The sequence below is a fragment of the Brienomyrus brachyistius genome, chromosome 19 (genome assembly GCF_023856365.1).
Source record: "Brienomyrus brachyistius isolate T26 chromosome 19, BBRACH_0.4, whole genome shotgun sequence".
In the NCBI taxonomy this organism is placed as follows: domain Eukaryota; kingdom Metazoa; phylum Chordata; class Actinopteri; order Osteoglossiformes; family Mormyridae; genus Brienomyrus; species Brienomyrus brachyistius.
Window position 1 is genome coordinate 15,198,396 of NC_064551.1, and position 20,164 is coordinate 15,218,559.

General features: G+C 42.9%; 1 long non-coding RNA gene across 1 annotated transcript; it reads right to left on the bottom strand.

Annotated features, from left to right (window-relative positions):
* Positions 1-1,057: 1,057 nt before the first annotated feature.
* On the bottom strand, positions 1,058-6,644 carry LOC125714570 (uncharacterized). Its single transcript, XR_007383785.1, has 3 exons — positions 6,613-6,644; positions 1,369-1,605; positions 1,058-1,253 (listed from the first exon to the last, which is right to left on the bottom strand). It is a non-coding gene; the product is annotated as an uncharacterized LOC125714570 (long non-coding RNA).
* Between the last annotated feature and the right edge of the window lie 13,520 nt (positions 6,645-20,164).

Below are 20,164 nucleotides of genomic sequence, written 5' to 3' on the forward strand. Positions count from 1 at the left end.
CTAACATGTAATGCAAGTGCTAGCAAATCAAAAGTGACAACAGCATTAAAACTGACATAGCACAAAAACGTGTGGTTTTTGTTTGCGTAGATCTACTATCTGTTACTGCAAATGTCATTGCAGCAAAATATACCTATATGTATGACCAGCCTACTCTTATGTGGAAAATGAAGGCCGTTAAAAATGTAGCCCATTGGTCGATGATGCAAGTTGTCTTTATTGTTTACCTGAAAATAAGCATAGTCGAACGAAACATTTTTTTTCTTTTCACAGATGGAAATGGGACAAGACTTGTAAGATGTGGGCAGGAGCGGGACAAAATAATTACTTTACATTAAGCACCTGCAACAAAGCCACACAGTAAATGAACTGTAAATGAACTGGTCCACTGGCTGAAGATCCTGAGGCTAACCATCATGACATAGGTATCTTAAAATATTTCGATGTGTACAATAGTTACCTTTCACATTGTAATGTTTTTATTTTAATCTTTTGCATTTTTGTGTGCTGCTGTGTATGTGCACTAGATACACACCTATGTAGGTGCAGCTTATTGTCTTGATAATGCTCCCCTAAAATAACAGTGAAATACTGAGCCATTGACTTTTGACCAGGCTTTTGTTGGTCAAAAGCACAATTGCTTTCTGCTGCTTCAAAATAGGAATGCACCAGCAGGGCACCTGACTCCGCCTCATTTTGAATCAAATGACAACCGCGTTGGGCTCATGCTAGCCAAGAGACTTGCATCGCATCAGGTGCTGCTTTTCACAGGTAAATAAGGCCCGGAATCTTTGTTTAAGTATGACAAATCAATTCCTTTAATTGGTTTCTTCTGTTCCTAACACTATCTTCCTTTAATGATATCTTTCGTCCTATAGTCTTAGTGCAACAAATGACACATTATTGCCAGGTACGTTACTGCAGTTATGATTTCTGAAGTTGGAATCGGGAATTTCTTTTAATGTGAGATAAACACTCACAGCTCTGGTACAAAAAGTTTGACGCGAAGGCCTCTGTCACCCCCTGTAGAAGCAGCTTGGTTTGGTCACATGTTGGGCCCCTGCTAGTAAGCAGGATCATGTCAGTGTGGTTATGGGTCAGGTGCGGCTTGGGTACAGCTTGCATACTTTACAATGGAAAACCGTCTCTTCCCAGTATGGGTCGGGTACGGCTCGGTTCATGGTGGCAGTGGGAAAATGCCAAGAGAGAAACTGCACAAGCTGCAGCTGCATTCAGGCACTGTATCCAGCGGCCTATGAATAAGCGAAACACAAATCAATAACAAGGCAGTTACAGAAGCTCGAGGCTAAAGGCACTGCTTTTACTGCCCTGTGGCTGCGATACCACCCTGATCCAGATCCTCGTTACCTCTCTCAGGGGGTCTTATTACACTCCATATGTGGTCCCTTCTGCCCCTGTGACCACAGCGAGTGGTTATTGGCAGTTACAGGCACGACGGTAACACCCGCCCATCATCGAGACTCTTCTTTCGCAGATTGATGGTATGAAGGCGGCCACTGTGTCTGTCGTCCTTCGCCGCGGCCGCCTGTCCATTTTGCGTCGGGCGCTGAGACGGTGAAGCGCGATGATTAGCGGTGGCATGGACTTCCGACGGCATGCAGAGTAGGAAGGAAGGAAAAAAGGGACAGAAAAAAAACAGCGGGAAAAGAAAAACAGGCCATCAGTTCATGAAAAATCGCTTCACTTTTGGACAGAACTTCACAAGTTACAATCAAGCCTCAGCTTCCTTCTTCTTGATGTGCTATGGAGTCAAATCAAGTCAGCATCTATTAATATTTCCCGGGCTCCTTTCATTCCGCGGCGTGTCCTATGACTGTCAGGGCCCGTGATAGAGCATTGCCTTTATCTCGTCCCGGTCCTGCTCTGTCAAAGTGATAAACAATTCTAACAAGAATCAGAATAAAGATCTTCCCAGTAGACTCCAGGAGATACGGGTCTTTTTTTCTCATTTTCTAGATGGCAAAATTTAATCTAGTAGCTAGGTTACGTTTTTTTTTCTTCTCCTTTTTCTTTCTCTTTTTTTCAAGCATCACATTCAAAGGGATGCAAATGTAGCCGGGTGCCGAGGGCCCTGGCGTCGCGGGCATGTGAACGCACTCTTCGGGCTCTGGGCCGGGTCACCCCGCAGGCTAATGATGAATCCACCCACCTTGGTCACCAACATCTGGGCGGCGCCACCTGACACAATGAGGCACCTCATTCTCAGTCTCTTATTCTCCCAGATATGTGTTTGTGTGTGTGTGTGTGTGTGTGTGTGTGTGTGCGCATTTGTAAGGGATGCATGTTTGTACATATGCAGGCGTGTGAGTGTTTGCATGTATGTGGGTGCATGCATACATTATTGCATGCATATTTGCATGCATGTTTATATGCGTGCGGGTGTGTGTGCATGTGTGTGTGTGACCATTCTGATGAATGTAAAACATAAATGTATTACAGTCCTTAAATTAGGTAATAGTAAAATTAATTAATGTTTAATAAATTGAATAAAAAATACATCATAAATGGCTGGATCCACGCACCCCTCTTCAAACCACTTACCCCGTACATGATCCCAGGATTTACTGTACATATGTATCGGAAAACCCAAAGTGTTACATCGTTTTCTGGAGAGTAACTCAACTTAGTCACCTGGGAGAGAAACATCAGTGGCTGTAACCCAAATGCTCATAATTTTTGTTTAAAATTTTTTGTTTTGTAAAATGCATATTGCAGGTTTTTTGAGCAAACCTGAGTGCTTATCTTTTAATACATGCTCAAAGTGCATTAACTGAGTGCCTTAAACCCCACCCTTGCTGCAAATGCTATCGCGGTAGACGAAGGTGAACTCTGACAGGATCGTGGTTTCACCTGCCGTGTGTGAAATACCCGTGTGTGGGAGCAGGGGGTCGGAATCCCTGGGTCACTCATGGCAGGAAAAACAAAAATAGCCCCACAATCCAGCAAGGAAATAATAGCTGGAACTGGAAAGACTGGAGCCTAAGGATTGGGCTGCTGGTGGAGGAGGGTGTGAACTATCCACTCAGATATGAAGGATAAGTCTCGAGTGACGGACGGTGACTAAAGGAGGGGAAATAACTGTTTTTCAGCCGGAACAGAGAGAAATACAGCTAACCCCCGCCTCTCAATACACATCCCCTTAATGCAAACAACCTAATATCAGCAATACCGGCACAAGACACCAGGTGGCGTGGTCATTAACATCAAAGACTAGAAACATAGAGGCTGCCAGCTGAAATCCCAAGAGAACCGTTTTGTGTTCCCACCTGAATTCCTGATGGGAAGCAAACTGATAACGCTGATCTCACACATGGAGTCGATATAACACGCTGCTACTGATGACTCATTTGACTGACAACACAAAAATGTGCAACAGCAGCCCAACAATACATGATATGATGGAGACAGTCTCATTCTACGCACCATGCCGTCTTCTTGTTTGGGCAAAGAAATGGGGCAGCCACATGACTGATTCCAAACATCAAACACGTACTGTGTAAATGATAATCAGATAAACATAGTTGGACATGAGAGGGATGCAGAGGGGTACAATCCATTTGAGGGCTTTGAGGTGAACACTTAACCATCGGATAGCAGAAAGTTAACTGCAAACGCTCATCATTTCTGGGCTCTGCCAAATTGAAGCGTGTATAGTTTTTATTTTTTTCATTTTACAAATAAATGTTCCAAACCTGAATGCTCTGAATGAGTATGACTAGTTTTATATGATCTTTTGAACAGTTTGGATCATTTTTTTGGACATTTCCCTCCCATAGGCAGATGTATTTTTACCTAAACCACTAACCAAGAATTAATAGAATTTTTGTTTCTAAGTACCCCCCCCACTCTGGATTGAATATGCTTTCTAAAGTGAGACTTATTTCAAGTTTAACAATAATGTTAATATTGGCCTTGTGCTAGATAAGCAGATGGAGAGTTGGATGGAATAATCCGACTGGATGTAATAATCAATAAATTAATAATTGATTGCTGTTAATAACCTTAAGAGTAATCAATACCAAACTGCAATGGTAAAACGTACCACACCTAAAACAGGAAATACAACTTCACAAATGCAATGTGTGTCAAAAGAACCAGCACACACTAAACAGCGCAAATACGAACCGTAGGGTCTTCCAGTCGTAATTTTGCTGGTCCATGGCAAATCCTCGTCCAATGGAAATGCCACCAAGTTGCAGATTTGTGTGCAGCTCCGAGCCCCATAATTTTGAGAACTTGTTAATACGAAGAAGCCCAGATGATTCATCTGAACCGCCTGCATTAGCGAAATGCATTTTAATTGCTGGTGTTAACAGATTTTTTTCTATCCCTCTCACGTGCATAAAAGGGTGAAAATGATCAAATGTGCACAGAGGATTTGTCGAAGAGGCTAAGTTAAAATGTCAAGGTCAGTACTTAATTGTACTGCATCATTAAAAAAAAAATCAGTGTGATTGTTTTAAGTCAATTTATCACTTATTGCGTTATGAGTGAAATGTAAATGAATTGGATTGTTAGAGTAATATTAGATAATGTCAGAATATAATACTGTACAAGTACCAAGCAATCAGGAGCAGAAACTGGAAAAAATTAATCCAAAGTCCAAAAATCCAAAGCAGGAACATGACAATATGGTTTTAATATCAAAGCCAGAGTGTTTTAAGTAAACCTAAAAACACCGGAGTACAATGTCACACCTTACAACAACTTTCCAAAAACAGTAGTCAAAAGTGCCAAGTCACCGAACAGGCAAATGCTTACCCTTTGGGTATTTGAATGGGTCACTTTTCATTATTTGCTTGCTTGCGTTTTAGCTGCAGATTGATTTCGAAGTATTAGTAAGATATTACTTTACAAGACATCCCCCATCCACCATCTGTTGTCAGCCTTGCTTTTATTATTTTCCATTATCATTGTATGGGTGATTAATTGCTTCTATTTGTCAAAAACTGGTTTAAAATGGTTTAATTGTCATACGATCAAACAAGACACAACGCACACCGAACTGGAACATCCCTGGTGTTCTGTCCGACGCTCCCTGCCCATGGTTAACTGCCCGGACCTGTCATGAGGTTCTGGAATGAGGTTCTGTTGTGGCTGCTCTTTTGACTCATTTTTGACACGGACAGTGTGCTGTTTTCCACTCCAAAAGAGATCTGTCTCCCCACAGGATATCTTACAGGATGCTTTTAAACTGCCTCCGGATGCTTGAGCCATAACTCAGCCCAGGATGATGTGTGTGAAGGTCAGGTGAACAAAGAATTGCATTTACATAGACCTGTCAGGCTCAATAGCAGGCCGGGCACGGCTGGTCAATGCAAACAGAAGGGCCTCCACAGCGATAAACGAAAAGAAAATTCGATTGCGCGAGTAATAGCGGTGTCTGACTCGTGTCCCTTCCCATCTCCTTTTATTCTGCTGCAGACGGAACGCTGATGTGGGGAAGTATTAGAGGAGACAAGGGTTTTTAGAACGCTGACGTTTTTATATCAACTGTATCGTCAAACACCTCATTCTCAGCGGTGTCCGTCTGCCGCGGCCCGGCAAAGCGAAAAAACATCGGAATTGCAGCCCTGTGTGCATATTAAAGAAACTTGTCATCCGGACGTCACCGGAGAGCTGCAAACGGATCAGGAGGCGCCATCCCACTGGGGAGACTTTGGCACCATCAAAACGGTGAAATTAGAACTGTAAAAACGTCCAATTTACGGTGGGAAATGTTTCGGTTTAGTGTGTTTTGCATAAAAGCCTGTGCATTTAAATTGCCCATACAGGAAGTACAGATTGGTGATTCAGGTTTAGAATGAAAATGTTACCGTGGCCCCGACGAAGAAAAGATGCAATATGGAGGGTATAAGAATCGGGAAAGTGTCACACTGGATTTCATACAGTTAGGGGGGAAAACGTAACGCGATAAAAACAGCGTAATAAAGCTAAGACTCTGGGCGCTAAGAGGCGTTGTTAGGGAATCTTTGGACTTGTGAAGGCTGTATTAAACACTTCTGGATCTAATTATTATCAACTCCCGCATCATTGCACACTGGTAAGCCAAAACGGGGTATACAAACAATAAAAGTGAAATAGCCAAATGTCTCCTATATTTGCTTATAATTCACATCAGTCTCTCCCTGATGGAACATGGGACTGTCTCTCCCCTGCACGCCCACCACCTTTGTTCTCAGGAAACGGAGGGGGGGACCTGCCACTAACGTGGAAACGGGAAGGACAGGTGTAATTCATTAAAGAGACGCCTTGACGGTATGGGCAGCGTGGTAAACTTTACTTTATGCATTTTTTTATGTAAGGTGAGAGTTGGGCTGTCTGCCAGACAGATTTGCGGCTGTTTGAGGGCGCGCTCTCTATGCGGATTACGCGAGGCACCTCACGCTAATAGCCGCGCGTTCCCGTTATAGGAAGTGTGCGGCATTTTAATTAGCAGACTGCGCTGGCCGGTTCGCGAGCCCCGCGACGGGCGCGCCTCCGCTCCCGGCGCGCTTCTGAGTGCGCCGTCTCGAGTTAATGAAGAAAAGTACATAGGAGAACATATGGCCATTAGTGTAAAAGCAAAGCCGTAAGAAAGCAGCCGCTCACCTCTCCCATCGTTTGCTTCGCGGCGGCTTTTCCCCCCTCGTTCATGTGATTAAAATCACCCAGCTCAGTCACACGCAAGTTACTGAGCGAATATGCCGCCAAGCTCAGAAACGGCTAATTAATAATTCCTGTTCTCTTCCAGACAGCACATTAGCCAACTGATGAGATTTGCTTTTTAAATCTTACATCATTGTGAATGTCAGGATTTAATGTAAGCATTTAAAATGAGCACTAAAACTGTAGAAATAGGTCTAACAGGTAAATAATATTTTTATAATTTTATAGATCCGGCAATAACTACATGTGTATCTGTACTGTATTAATTATTATATTGTTTGGGGTGCAACACCTGTGCCCTGCTAATAGCTTTCCATTTGTAGCCCAGTTTCTTACCCGCATCAATTTGCGTCGTATTTAATGTATTATTATTATTATTATTAATAATAATAATAATAATAATAATAATAATATATACAGGAGCGCACGGTGTCTTTTTGTCGTCTCTGCTATTTTTGAGATATTATTTTCTTGGAATCAAACACATTTTATGGACAATCAATAAACAAAATCACGATTAAGCAGGCAGAGCGGGTTATACCCATTTCGACACACCGTAGCAATGAAATCGTATAAAAGTGTATAGGTATCTGTAGTGTGTCTGTCTGGGGAGAAAAGAAAAGTTTTAACTTTGATTTATTTAATCGTTATTTCATTTTTTTTTCTGTTTAACACTGTGATGCAAAGTGCCCTCTTAAAACCAAGGTTTGATTAATTTTGTAAATACAGCTTGCACTGCTGAGAATGTTTGTTCAAATTTGTTAGTTGTCACAGAATTATTAAAAGGCATAGGCATTTTTTAAATGAAAAAAACTGTTGAATTTATATTGCAAAGCTAAACAAAGTATAAGATGGGGTTTATTAAACAGCTCCATCAAATTACAGGAGGCATTCAGATTGAAACGTGCAGAGAAAAGGCACATTACCATTCAGGGAGTGTAGTTAAGGGAGATGCGCTGAGATTTTAAACATCACAGCAATCTGTGCCGAGGGTCTTGGCTTTCTACATGCTGCTCTGCTTCTCTAGTTTCAGCTGCTGATCACTCGCTTACACGTATTATTATAATAATGTGGCAAATAGGTGACACGTGGCCAGCTAGTAAATAAGACACACATGGCCTATAGCATCGCCCATCAAACTTAAATACTTACACACATTAATTAAAGCCCTACCTTCTTGGAGCATATCAGTATGACAGCATAACTACTTAAGTTGCGATAAGGTGAAAATTACCGGCATATGCAGGAAGCATGTTGGAGGACCTGTACTGTATGTGTTGCAATCTGTGTTCACATGTGAGGAACTACAAGGTCATCATCAGCCTTTGCCCCTTTAGAAAAATGGTAATGGAACCCAGGTATCAGAATCAACATTCTGCAACAGCGAGAAGAATTCAAAGAAAGCCAACGCTTCCTCAGATGAAGAGTGTGAAAACCAAGTGGATGTCTGATGAGAAACACAGTCATTCGAATCCAGCCGCAGACTGACGTGTCCAGCTGAAGTGAAACCTCTATTTGCCGGTTACTGTGTGAATGTTAGCATACCGTCTTGTGTTCCGTGTGCATCTGGTACTAAAGCGAGTTTTAGGTTTTAGGAGTGCTTCACTAGTGACGTTCGCAAAATTGAGATGAGACGGATTCCGCTTCTCTCTTCACCTTTTCCCAGAAGCCTCAGCTGCCACAGAAACAGCACCGTGAAGCGATTGGCTCTCCGGGACAGTGAAGAAGTCTGCAGAAGACGGGGATATTGGCAGGGCAGCCACTTCAAGGTAAGAAAAGGGGCACTCAGTTCCTGTTAGATAATTCAGGCAGGTGCTCAGGCACCTTCAGCCGCCCCCACGTTATGCCTGGACAATGGCCCCCCTCATGGAATATACTACGTGGATCAACAAAAAAAATGTTCTGAAATAAGATCCTTGTAAAGCCTTGATTACTGAGACATCGTTCCGTCTGTCTCGCGCAGAAGAAGTGAGGTCTGCCATTTCATTACCATTCTGTGTACTCTGCTTTAGTTCCCTGACCTCACCTCTCCCCAAGAACAGGCTTGGCCTCCTGCTTTTCTTAGACCTATATGGGCCACACTGCACATCACACTTATACATTCTCCCCCAGAAACTGCTCCAAACAAACCTTTGTTTAATCTGTAATCCACCGAAACAGACTGGATGATCCAAACGCTCCGGGAAACCCGAGGTGGCCCGGCGTTGAGAGCGCCCCGCTTCTTCCCTCCCTGCATGGCCCCCAGCGCGGCCCGTCACTGCCGTTAAGGCGGCGGCCCGGTTCCGGGGGACGGCAGCTGAAGCCCACTCTCCGTCACCCTGCATCTGTTCGATAATTAGCGGACCATTTTTGTCATGAAGAATTCAACACCCCAGAGTGGAACCTGAAAATATATGCAACACGCTGAATCGCATATGTCTCGGAGGACCGCAGAGTGGCAAAAAGGAAAAGTAAAAAAAAAAAAATAACAGAAATACAAAATCACTAAGTCTTTAATTGGATATGTTCAGCTGATTCCCTCTTAAGGATTAATCTGCGGCCCGAATCCCATCGTTTTATTCCTCTTTTATTTTCCAAAAGGGAGCTACCAAGGCAGCGTACCATGGAGTACTCTAGGAAATACTCATTTTCTAATCCATATTCATTTGTGGGAAAATGACGGGTTGTACGCATGGGAGCCAGTAAGGTCTCTCATAGCACAATGATTTCAATTAAACTTTTACTTTGATTGTGATTGTAAACAGCACAGATATATGTTTTGCATAAATGAATAATGAATCTGTAAACTGTCGGTAATCTGAGCGTATCAGATTCTGATCACCTGCAGAACTCCTTTTGGCATGTCAGTAGTGTGAACTGTGTAAATTCGATGGGTTATTACAGATTATGGGTTATTACAGATTAGGGGTTATTACAGATTATGAGTTATTACATATTATGGGTTATTACAGATTATGGGTTGTCACATATTATGGTTATTAAATATTTCATGCATTTTAACATGGAAGCAAGTCTAAGGGTTTTTATTACCTCATTGATAAGAAAACAAATTTAGCCAAGAAATGAGTTATACTTACTACTACTACTATACTAACAGTGTGCAATTCTTCTGTTAATCTAGATCCCAAAAGCAAGTTGTGTAGGGCTATTAACTTAAACCAGCATATTCCATTGATGTAATTAAAATTGGTATGGATGACGAAATTGTATTATTTGTTATTTGTTATTATTTTTATTCAGTGTACTACTGTCAATTACACAGTATATAACATATACTCAGTAAACTTATGCGATACTCAAATGGAAAATATTACTCCAAAAAATATTATTGCTATAGCGGATTTAAATGTATAATCTTATATCAAAATAGCCCCTTCTCTGAATATATAATACAGTTGTTTGCTCTGAAAATGGTAGCATTTAAATACTCATACATACCCGTTTCTTTGCGATCTGAGAAATGATTGGGTATTTTATGACTCTCTGTGTGTGTGTGTGTGTGTGCGTGTGTGTGCGCGCGCGTGTGCGTTATTGAAAAAAAATGCATTCTGCAGGAGGAGGCCGGTGCATGTAGGACGTCAGGAGGCTCAGTCTTTGCAATGGAGCGATTGCTGTTCTCTGAATTCCCGTCTGATCAGGATATAGGGCAGAGCTGTTCCTTTAAACACCCTCTTCCAGCGTATGCCTAGGACAGCGCTCTTCCTTGAACCTCCCTTAAGGTCTGGGGCAGATCTGTTCCTCGATCCCCCCCCCCTTCATATTCTCCAGAAAAGCACAATTCCTTGAACCCCATGCCTCCCTCCCCCCGCCTGGACGCGGCGGAGGCCTGACCCTGAGAATGCCATTATGCATGTTTCCAAACAGCCCCACATTTGCATGTGCGGGACAGTTAAAATAAGGCCATAAATCAGCCCCAAACATTTAAATGGATCTTGTGAGAGATTGAAGCCCAGGAAGTCTCCTGAGCAAATATTTCAAACACCCCCCACCACACCTCCGAACACATCTACTGTCATTAACCAGGAGGACCATTCAGACCACTCAGCTCATATATTTCCTTCACGGCGTGACCAAGAGGCAGCTTGCGTGTGGCTCCCTCAATATATCAATATCCCCCCGCAGAAGTGCGCGAAGCCATTCGCAGCTAACAGCTAAGGTTACCCTCTTTTCAGTACGCTCCCACGTCTCGCCCAGACATGCGAAGAAAAAACACTCCTTTTCCCCATAATGCACAGGGAACGTTAACAGCAGTGTAACCCAACCCACGCTGACGTTTCAACTCCGTTGTTAATTTTCAGCTGAGTGGTGAGAAAAATTAGTGCAATTCAAATAACCGCACTGTGACATACAAACTCTCTTGTGAATAATACTACTATTATCACTACTACTATCACTACTAGTACTATTAATAATAATAATAATAATAATAATAATAAGAAGAAGAAGAAGAAGAAGAAGAAGAAGAATAAGAATAATAATAATAATGATAATAATAATCTTGTTATTTTTATTTATGCTGCTGGTATATAATTCAGTTTCAGTTATGCTGAAATGTTATGCTGCTGGTATCTTGATTGTATTGTATATATTGTATTTCATTTTATTTTTTATTTCTTATTTTCTATTGTTTGATATTACTGTTATTGCTTAAGGACTTTCTGCATTCTGCTTATTTCTGTTTCACTGTCCACTTTGCTGCTGTATAATGCAAATTTCCCACCCGTGGAACTAATGAAGGCTATCTTATCTTATCTTATCTTATCTTATCTTATCTTATCTTATCTTATCTTATAAGAAAACAATATTTCATAGATATGGTGAAAAGCAATCAATAAATAAACAATACCGGTTTAGTATTCCTTCTGCAGAAACAGAAGGCATTATTTATTCACAGTAATTTTATAAGTTGTATTTTTTTTTTTTAGTTCCGACATGGCACCCTGAATGAGGCTTAACCTGTTTGAAAGATAAACAAAGCAGAACTTAAATAAAATGTACGTAGCCGTTCCACACTAAACAGGCATTTCCTGCAAAGTATATAATTCCCCTTCAGCACGAAAAATAAAAACATGAAAAGCCACTTCAGGTGTGCGCGATAAGAAGACCCTCACTATTATTACTCAAACTTTCCATCTGGCTTTTTGAATTGGTGCATAAATTGTAGCTGCTTTTAGGAAAAAGGAAAAAAAAAACGAAAAAAAAAAAAACAAAGTTTTGCTCTTAGAAGGAAGCGACACAATTATGTTGGACAGGATGCAATCATATTGCCCTACTACGCATGTGGTGTTTTGATAACTGAGGAACATGCCAACAAGAGGCAGAGATATCTGTACAGTAGCAGCCTCTTTTTCTGCGTTCGATTCATTTTTATACAACTGAAAATGCAAGACGTGTTTGAAGAGGCCAGTTATTCCGCATCTTTTCCACCAGGCCCGTAGACAGAAATAAATTTTGTGGGGTGTCCCACCTGGGGAGGTTTGCAAAATAAATTTAAATAAATAGCAAATAAATTTGAAATAAAGCAGAAAACGAATCGATGAACTTTCCGGCATCGGTAACTTGCTTGGACACCTTATTACTTACCCACTTTGTAGGATAATCTATCCCGTACAAGATTTAAACTTTTAGCCAGATATGTGTTTTTCATTGACACCAAAATATTAAAAGATAATCGAAGGAATTTGGGGATGTCTCCCTCTCCCCCCCCATGTCATGTCCCTTCATCATCACATGACAGATTCACGTCAATTTGCTGCTGATGTACTGCAGGTATTCTTACAGTACTTTCCAGTACAAACGTTACATTCCATTCCTCAAGTCGACATATTATCGATAAGCATGTGTTCAAAAAGTAAAGGTTGCTCATTTTTGCCCAATTATGGTAAAGGGCAAATCTTACATGCTGCACATTTGCTCATCCCCAGGTTGTGTCCTGGAATACTTGTTCATTTTGAAAGCGAAAGTTATTAGAGAAATTCAGAAAACAGACAAAAGTTTCTGCGTTTCCGCCTCTTGTGAAACCGTGAAGGGGACTCGCTTGAAAACTGGATCTATCCATTGTTCATTTGAATATTTAAAGGAATCTTTGAAAGTTAGGATAAAAATATATATTTATTTCCCGCTCGGCTTGTTTCCTGCAGACCTCAGCTAGCAGGAATTCTCAGAATTTCAAAAGGAGATTTATTTGCATTTCAGACAGGAAGCAGAGTATTCTTAGACATATAGCCATGCGGGTACCTGTTTGTACTTTGCTGCACCATCGGCCTATGAGGAAATGTTTCTCTGACGTCCCATAGAACCAAGCGTAGGTAAGTGGGGGGTGGGGCGGGATTTGGAGCCTGAACCACCTGGAACCGAGAACATGCTCCTTTCTAGCAGACTTTCAAAAGGTGTCACCCTACTTTGTGATGGAGATGTAAGATAATAAGGAGATGCTCAGAGGCCAATGGCAGAGTGTAAGGCAGAGTGACACGGCACATCAAGTCGCCCGTTGGTATCCGTAGACTTTTTACTTTTGCGCCGGGGATGGCAGATTGAGCGAGTGCGAAAGTTGTCAAGTAGCATGTCGCTAAAGAGGTAAAGTGGCTAAGCGGCGAGGGGCTTCTGTGACCAGGCTGTTCACGCGACGATAGGGAGGATTGAAATCTGTTTCACAGGTTTTTCGCATGGACACTTGGGGTAGGGGCTTTTTGGTAGTCCTGATAAGTCAATATCTTACAAATTTCAGTGAAGGACACAAAGAAAGTTAAGTGTTTTGAATTGTCCTTTTGTTTTTGCTCGCCGATTGAATCACTGCTTCCTGTTTAGGCGTGTAATTTCCTGTTATCAATGTAGCGCCTGATGCTCTTTTATGACCGAGAAGCATAAGCCTGAATCTCAGTGAGACACAAAGTTCATCAGAAAAAGGAGACAATTGGAAAATGATCTGACAGGCGCGATAAACAGATCAGTGTTGAATACATCTTTTCCTTTAATTTTATTATATTCTATCACGAATCAACATGGATAAAATTCATGCATCTTTCCTTTGCTGTATGTGGACTTATCAGTCCCAAATAATCGTTAAATATATGAGCAGGAAAGACGGCAACATGCATTTTTTGCTGAAAGTGTATAAAGCAAATTTCAATGCTATAATTTTATTAGAATTATATGTGACATCTAATTGTTATTATTTTAATTTCCATTAGTGTAACCTTTGTATATTGGTGCTATTTGTTGCCTTTCAGGATCTAAAGCTAAGAGAAATATAAAAAGGTTTGTAATCTGGGTGGTAAATTAAACCAATAAAATGATAAATTAAGAGGCAGCCCTTGGCATTTTGAATGACCCTCTCCTCTGCTCAGATTCTACATTTCCTAATCAAATCCATTTCCATTTTTTGCATTTTTTTAAATTCTGTTGGGTGTTGGTGTTTTCAGCCCTTTCATATTACACACCGTGTGAGCACCTACTCCCAAGGACTCTGTCTGCATAAAATGTGATTTATTTTAACTTTCCGAATTAAAATGTGATATCTAATTACTTCTGGTGGAAAACAGATCCATCTCCAGGTGAGTTATGGACAATCCTCATCACGAGAAGGGTAAACGTAATATCAAATAAAGTGTGCAACATAAATCTCTGTAATGCAAAGAAACAGTATCTGAAAAGAAAAAAAAAGGTTTTAAGCTTTTAAATTTTTGGTTAAGAAGAACGTGACTAAAAAAAAAAAAAAAAACGATCAAAATAAATGAATATATAAGCACCATTCAAAAATGAATATTATACCTAATAGTAATTTGGTTAATTCTGGTTACCCTACATTCAGAGTATGTCAGTATTTATCCGTGACAATTAGTTTCTTTCATTTGCAGTACTCACGGATTGTCTTACAAGTTAGTGTGAAATGTGTATTGTTGCAATTCCACAAATCCGTTACATGATCATTAAGGAACAGTGGGGACAATCGAGGCGCCTCACTTTCCTTTAAACTTCCATCGGGAGTCACACCGAGCCCATCGCTTCCTCCCTCATTTGCATAACAAAGCCACAGGTTAAATGAGGAGAGTGCCTCGGTGATGGGGTTCCACTCTGCTACAACATAAAAAAGAACAACAGTCCCGTTATGCATCTGTGAAGGTGCCTTCGACTTCTGTCCTTAAAAGTGACTGTCGATGGCAAGCCGAAGATCTCCGTCGCCAGGAGAAACCACGCCGTCGGAAAGCTAAACAGATGACATTAAAGGAAGTCGTTCACGGAAAGCAACGGTGAGAGGTGGAGACGAAAGATTTGAGGGACGAGGCCCACGAGCACCTCCTGTACCCCCCGCCACCCTACTCCACCCCACCCCTCGACGAAGCTCCTCTTCTGGAAAGAAACAGGATGAAATGACATTATGCATATGAAAATGTCCAGAAAGATGTTTGATTTATGTATGCATTAGATGCAAATTCTATTACGGGACGCCAGGCAGTTGTGAGATTTTCTCTCGGAACAGTTGGCTGCCCTGATCAAACCTGATCTCATTAATTCCCGGGAGAGGAGGAAGATGGAGGGAGTGAAAGTGGAAGAATGAAAGGAAATTTACAACCTGGACACAGATAGAACAAAAAGGGAGGGGAGCAAATTGCATCTCTCCCTCTAAGGCCAGAGACGGCCATTTTTTTAGGTGTGCGTATGGAGTTAAGGAAATCTGCGCTCTGATCTCACGTGAAAGTGGGAGGGGGCTCGTCGGCACCTGCTCCGCGGCCGTAATTATCAGGCGTCAGATTATTGCTGCTTATTTCATTATTTCATTATTTATCATGAACTGTATCCATCAGGCAAACACAAGACAGGCATGAAAGTGAACCAAAAAGACATCGCTTTCGGTTTCCTGCGATTTGGGCCATTGTAAGGGGAGTTTGTAAGGGGAGCGTGTCCCAGCATGTGGGGGTGGATCGAAACCTCCCGACGAAAAAAGAAAAACAGGGAGCGGGCCACTCTCCGCCTCCCACAGCAGCCTTCATGATTGAGGTCAGGTTGCGGATTTCTTTACTGGCCGGGTAATGTGATTGCGCCAGAGCAGTACCCCTTAAACTGCATCTGCCCTGATCTGCATACTAATTGGCTGCGTTCACCTTGGCTTTGACCTTGGGTCCGCTCTGTCACTGGGGGGGGGGTGTCCGTCTGGTACAAGCCCGCTACGAGACGGCAGTGTTGGGTGGTGTAACTCTCGTTTCCATCAAGCCTCCCCCCCACCATAAAAGCAAATAAGAAGCCTGGCACTGGCTTATTCCAGGGGGTACGCCTGTGTGACCTTCGCTGGAGACAGCAGTTAAAAAAAAGGAAGGAGGAAAAAGCAGGCGTGCAGAGTGCGGCGAGTGCAAGGTCGATTTAAATGCATGGGGCTTCGAACCGATCGGGAACAATGTGCTGCTTGCCACCACCAGGATAAATTATGTTTTCGAATTAAAACGGCAGGATGAGGGCGAGTGCATAAGGAAGCGCGAGAAAGGGCAATGGCTTCCTGCCTGGCATCGGGGGGAGACCATCACACATCAGCGGAGGCGCGCATTGGGGCTCTACTCTTTCTGTTAAGGAAACCTCTCATTTTATTTATTCATTTGTTAATTTATTTAACGTTGGATGAATTGGTGTCTCTGAACTGGCCACAGCATGTGAGGTTCCATCCTGTGATGTACTCCCACCACAGACAGGGTGGTCCCTGCCCCAGACACCATATTCCTGGGGATTCCAGGCTTGCTGGATAAACAGCTACCTATGTCCTGGTTAACATTCACTAAGGGGTAAATGTGGAATACTCTGAATCTCACCTTTGCGGACTGGTTGCCCAAAAGTGATCCTCCAACGACAGTAAATCAATGTACTTTTTTGAGTAAATGATACTTTTTTTTTTAATTCTGAGCAAAATCCGGAGGCTTAAAAATGGACGTATGGATTCCCCAGATGCAGCAAGCGGAGGACTTCCAGAAAGCTCGGCATCGGCAACGGATCCGCCTGCATCTGATGCGGACGGATGGCAGAATGCAGCCGCACCCAACATTCGACAAGGAATCGCAGGGGCCCACGGCGGCCATATGCCGGCGAGCACGCACCTTCAAACGGAGGCGGCCCGGCGCCCGCGACGCGTCTGTTCCCCGCTGACGAGCGGAGATGAAAAGCGAGACCGGGCCGTGCCTGGCAGCCGGAGTCGAGGACACGCGGCGCGCGGTGATTAGGCTGCTGGCCCCCTTGATCACCGCTGTCCCATTAGCATTCGGAGACGTCGCATGCGTCACCGCGGCCTAAGCTCGGGGGACGGCGCGCACCAGATTGCGCATCATTAGACAGAGCACTATTCACGCCGACGCGCTTTCGCGCTCTAAAAAAAGAGAGGAAATGTTTTAGCGGCATATCTAAATGCATAAAGAAGCAGGGCTTGCAGGGGCGGACTGGAACGCGCTCATAGATATTTAAAGCGCAGATCGACTTTGTTGCAGAAATGCGTCCCCTGGGCTGCCTTTTAGCGCTGCATTCGGGCTGCGGCGGCGTGATGTCGATCGCAGGCAACACCTCTTAGGCACAAAACCCTGGAACAGCATAATTATATCGCCGGCTTTTCGGGCTCTGATATATCTGTCACCTGGAGACACAAGGACAAAAAAAAATAACATAATGACAAGATCCTGAACACGCCGGGTGCAACATGTCCTGCTTTTCACGTCCAGGAGGTAGAGAGCCTCTGTGGGCTGCTCGCATGGAAGTTTGCAAAGTTCTGACAGCAGCGAGAAATATCAACAAACTTTAAATAAGAATCAATGGGGTCCACAGAACTGGGGGGGGGGGGGGGGGGTGTCAACTGAGTTTATTTTGCAATTTTGCAAATTACTAAAGTTGGCTGCATTGCACCAAAACTAAAGAGTCATGCTCACAATAAATTTTCAAGAAATCTGACACTGAAATTAAAAAACAAAAAGAATCATATTTTGTTTGGTTACTTATAATTAAGGTTAGGGCTGGGTAGGGGTTAAGGCTGTCAGTGTTGGGATTTGGGTTTTTCCCTTAGAAATGAATAGACGGTCCAAACAAAGATATGATTACAAATGAATGTGTGTTTTAATCTTTGCATTTATCAAAATTTGATCTCTGGGCTGGCCTAAGACCTAATTTTTCAGTGCAGTATTTCATCGTGCTGAAAGATATGCCCGTTTCCCAAATAGGGCTTCTGGGTAAATGAAGGGCGTAGGTTTGATATGCTGTAGGGTGACTGTGCCAGTACCACAATGCTAACTAACGCAGGAAGGAGAGAAACCTCTCGATAAGTTCTTGAAAAGACAGAATAATTGGGAATCGTCCTAAGCCAGGCAGTGCGTGAATTGAATCAGGGTCAGTGTGTGTTACGGTGGGGTGGGGGGGGTGACTTTTAAAGGCGCATCGCAGGGTCCGACACACCAGCTTCGCAGGATGGCTCCCAGGGAAGAGCGACGTTGAATGACGTCACTACGCTGTCATCATCTTTTATAAGAGAAAATAAGTGCAAACAGATATACTATGTTAGACAATAGAAAAAGCTGTGAAAAGCAGTTGTGACAAGTCTAAGGAAAATTATAATAGCTGGTATGACTTTATTATTATTATTATTATTATTATTATTATTGTTGATATTTATGGCACTGTTGCCTCATACTACAACTGTGGGTTTGAATCCCTCCTCTGCTCTGTGAGTGGGGTTTGCTTGCTCTCCCCGTGTTGCCTGGGATTGAATCCCTCCTCTGCTCTGTGTGTGGGGTTTGCGTGCTCTCCCCGTGTTGCCTGGGATTGAATCCCTCCTCTGCTTTGTGAGTGGGGTTTGCGTGCTCTCCCCGTGTTGCCTTGGATTGAATCCCTCTCCTGCTTTGTGAGTGGGGTTTGCGTGCTCTCCCCGTGTTGCCCAGGATTGAATCCCTCCTCTGCTCTGTGTGTGGAGTTTGCGTGCTTTCCCCATGTTGCCTTGGATTGAATCCCTCTCCTGCTTTGTGAGTGGGGTTTGCGTGCTCTCCCCATGTTGCCTAGGATTGAATCCCTCCTCTGCTCTGTGTGTGGAGTTTGCGTGCTCTCCCCGTGTTGCCTGGGATTGAATCCCTCTGCTGCTCTGTGTGTGGGGTTTGCGTGCTCTCCCCATGTTATCTGGGTTTGACTCCCTCCTCTGCTCTGTCTGTGCAGTTCACATGTTCCTAGCACGCCCACCCCATTCAAGGCAATTTGACCACTCCAGTGAACCTCAGCATATTTTTGGGCTGTGGGGAGAAACCAGAGTACCTAGAGGAAACCCCACGCCAACACGGGGAAAACATGCAAACTCCACACCTTGGGAGTCAAGGCAGAGACTCGAACGCAGATCCCAGAGGTGGGAGGTGACAGTGCAGACCACTACTCCACCATGCCAGCCCATTATTATTAATATTAACTTACCACCTTTTTTTGGAAGTGGAGAATAAAGGAGCTCGGAAACAGCCAAAGGCGCTGTGATGCTGTGGGGCTCGGGCTCAGGAGAGAAGCCCTTTCTGAGTGTGGAGCCATCAGGGTTCAGAGGCAGACACAGATGAGGAATAAGGTGTGCTGCATGGGCACAGCCCCCGCCGGGCTCCATAACACGGCCTCTTAGCGTATGTGACCATCCGCAGCACTTCGGGGCTTCATTACGCTAAAGAGCTTTACGGCTGTCGACGGTGGGAGGCAGTGCCTAATCTAATTCTGCCAATAAAATATTAGAGCCGTGTGCTTATTTAGACCGTGATTAACAACACCGTGGGCCACAACAGTTGTGTTATTATACCACTAACTACCTCTCAGGAGAGGCCAAATTGAATTAGGTTAAAAACACTGCTGATTATTACCGTTAACGTGTGTAGAGCACAATTGCTGATAAGTTGTAAAATAAATCACACTTTATCATCTGTGCATGAGTTCCATATATTTTCCATGTGGTTTATATATATATATATATATATATATATATATATATATATATATATATATATATATATATATATATATATATATATATATATATATGGGACCATAAATTCCAAAATATTAAAAAACAAGTGAATCGTCCTGTTTAGAAAACATTGCCATAATTATTTATCAGGAAAGTGAAATCAGGACCTTAAAAAATGTGATTATTTGAAAGCTTTAAATATGTAACAAAAACAAATGAGAAGTAATAAAAATATTCTAGCATGCATCAAGAGGAGGAAATTCGTAATGGAAAAAAAAATGCAACAATTTTAATCACTCAGAGGACACGGCGTAAGAGGAAAAGCATCCCTCATCTCTTACACACGAGTTAACCTTACCTTCCTCCCCCTAGTTTGAAGGCATTCAGGTAACTAGCCGTGTTGCATATGAATATACGGTCATGTGATGAGCTCTTATTACAGCAAAGCTACACAAACAGGGAGCTTTTCTAGATGCTTGGCACCTGTGCTTTCAGGAGCCATATGCACGAACGAGAGGCGGATTGGCGAATTTCCTCTGTGGTTGCGGTCAT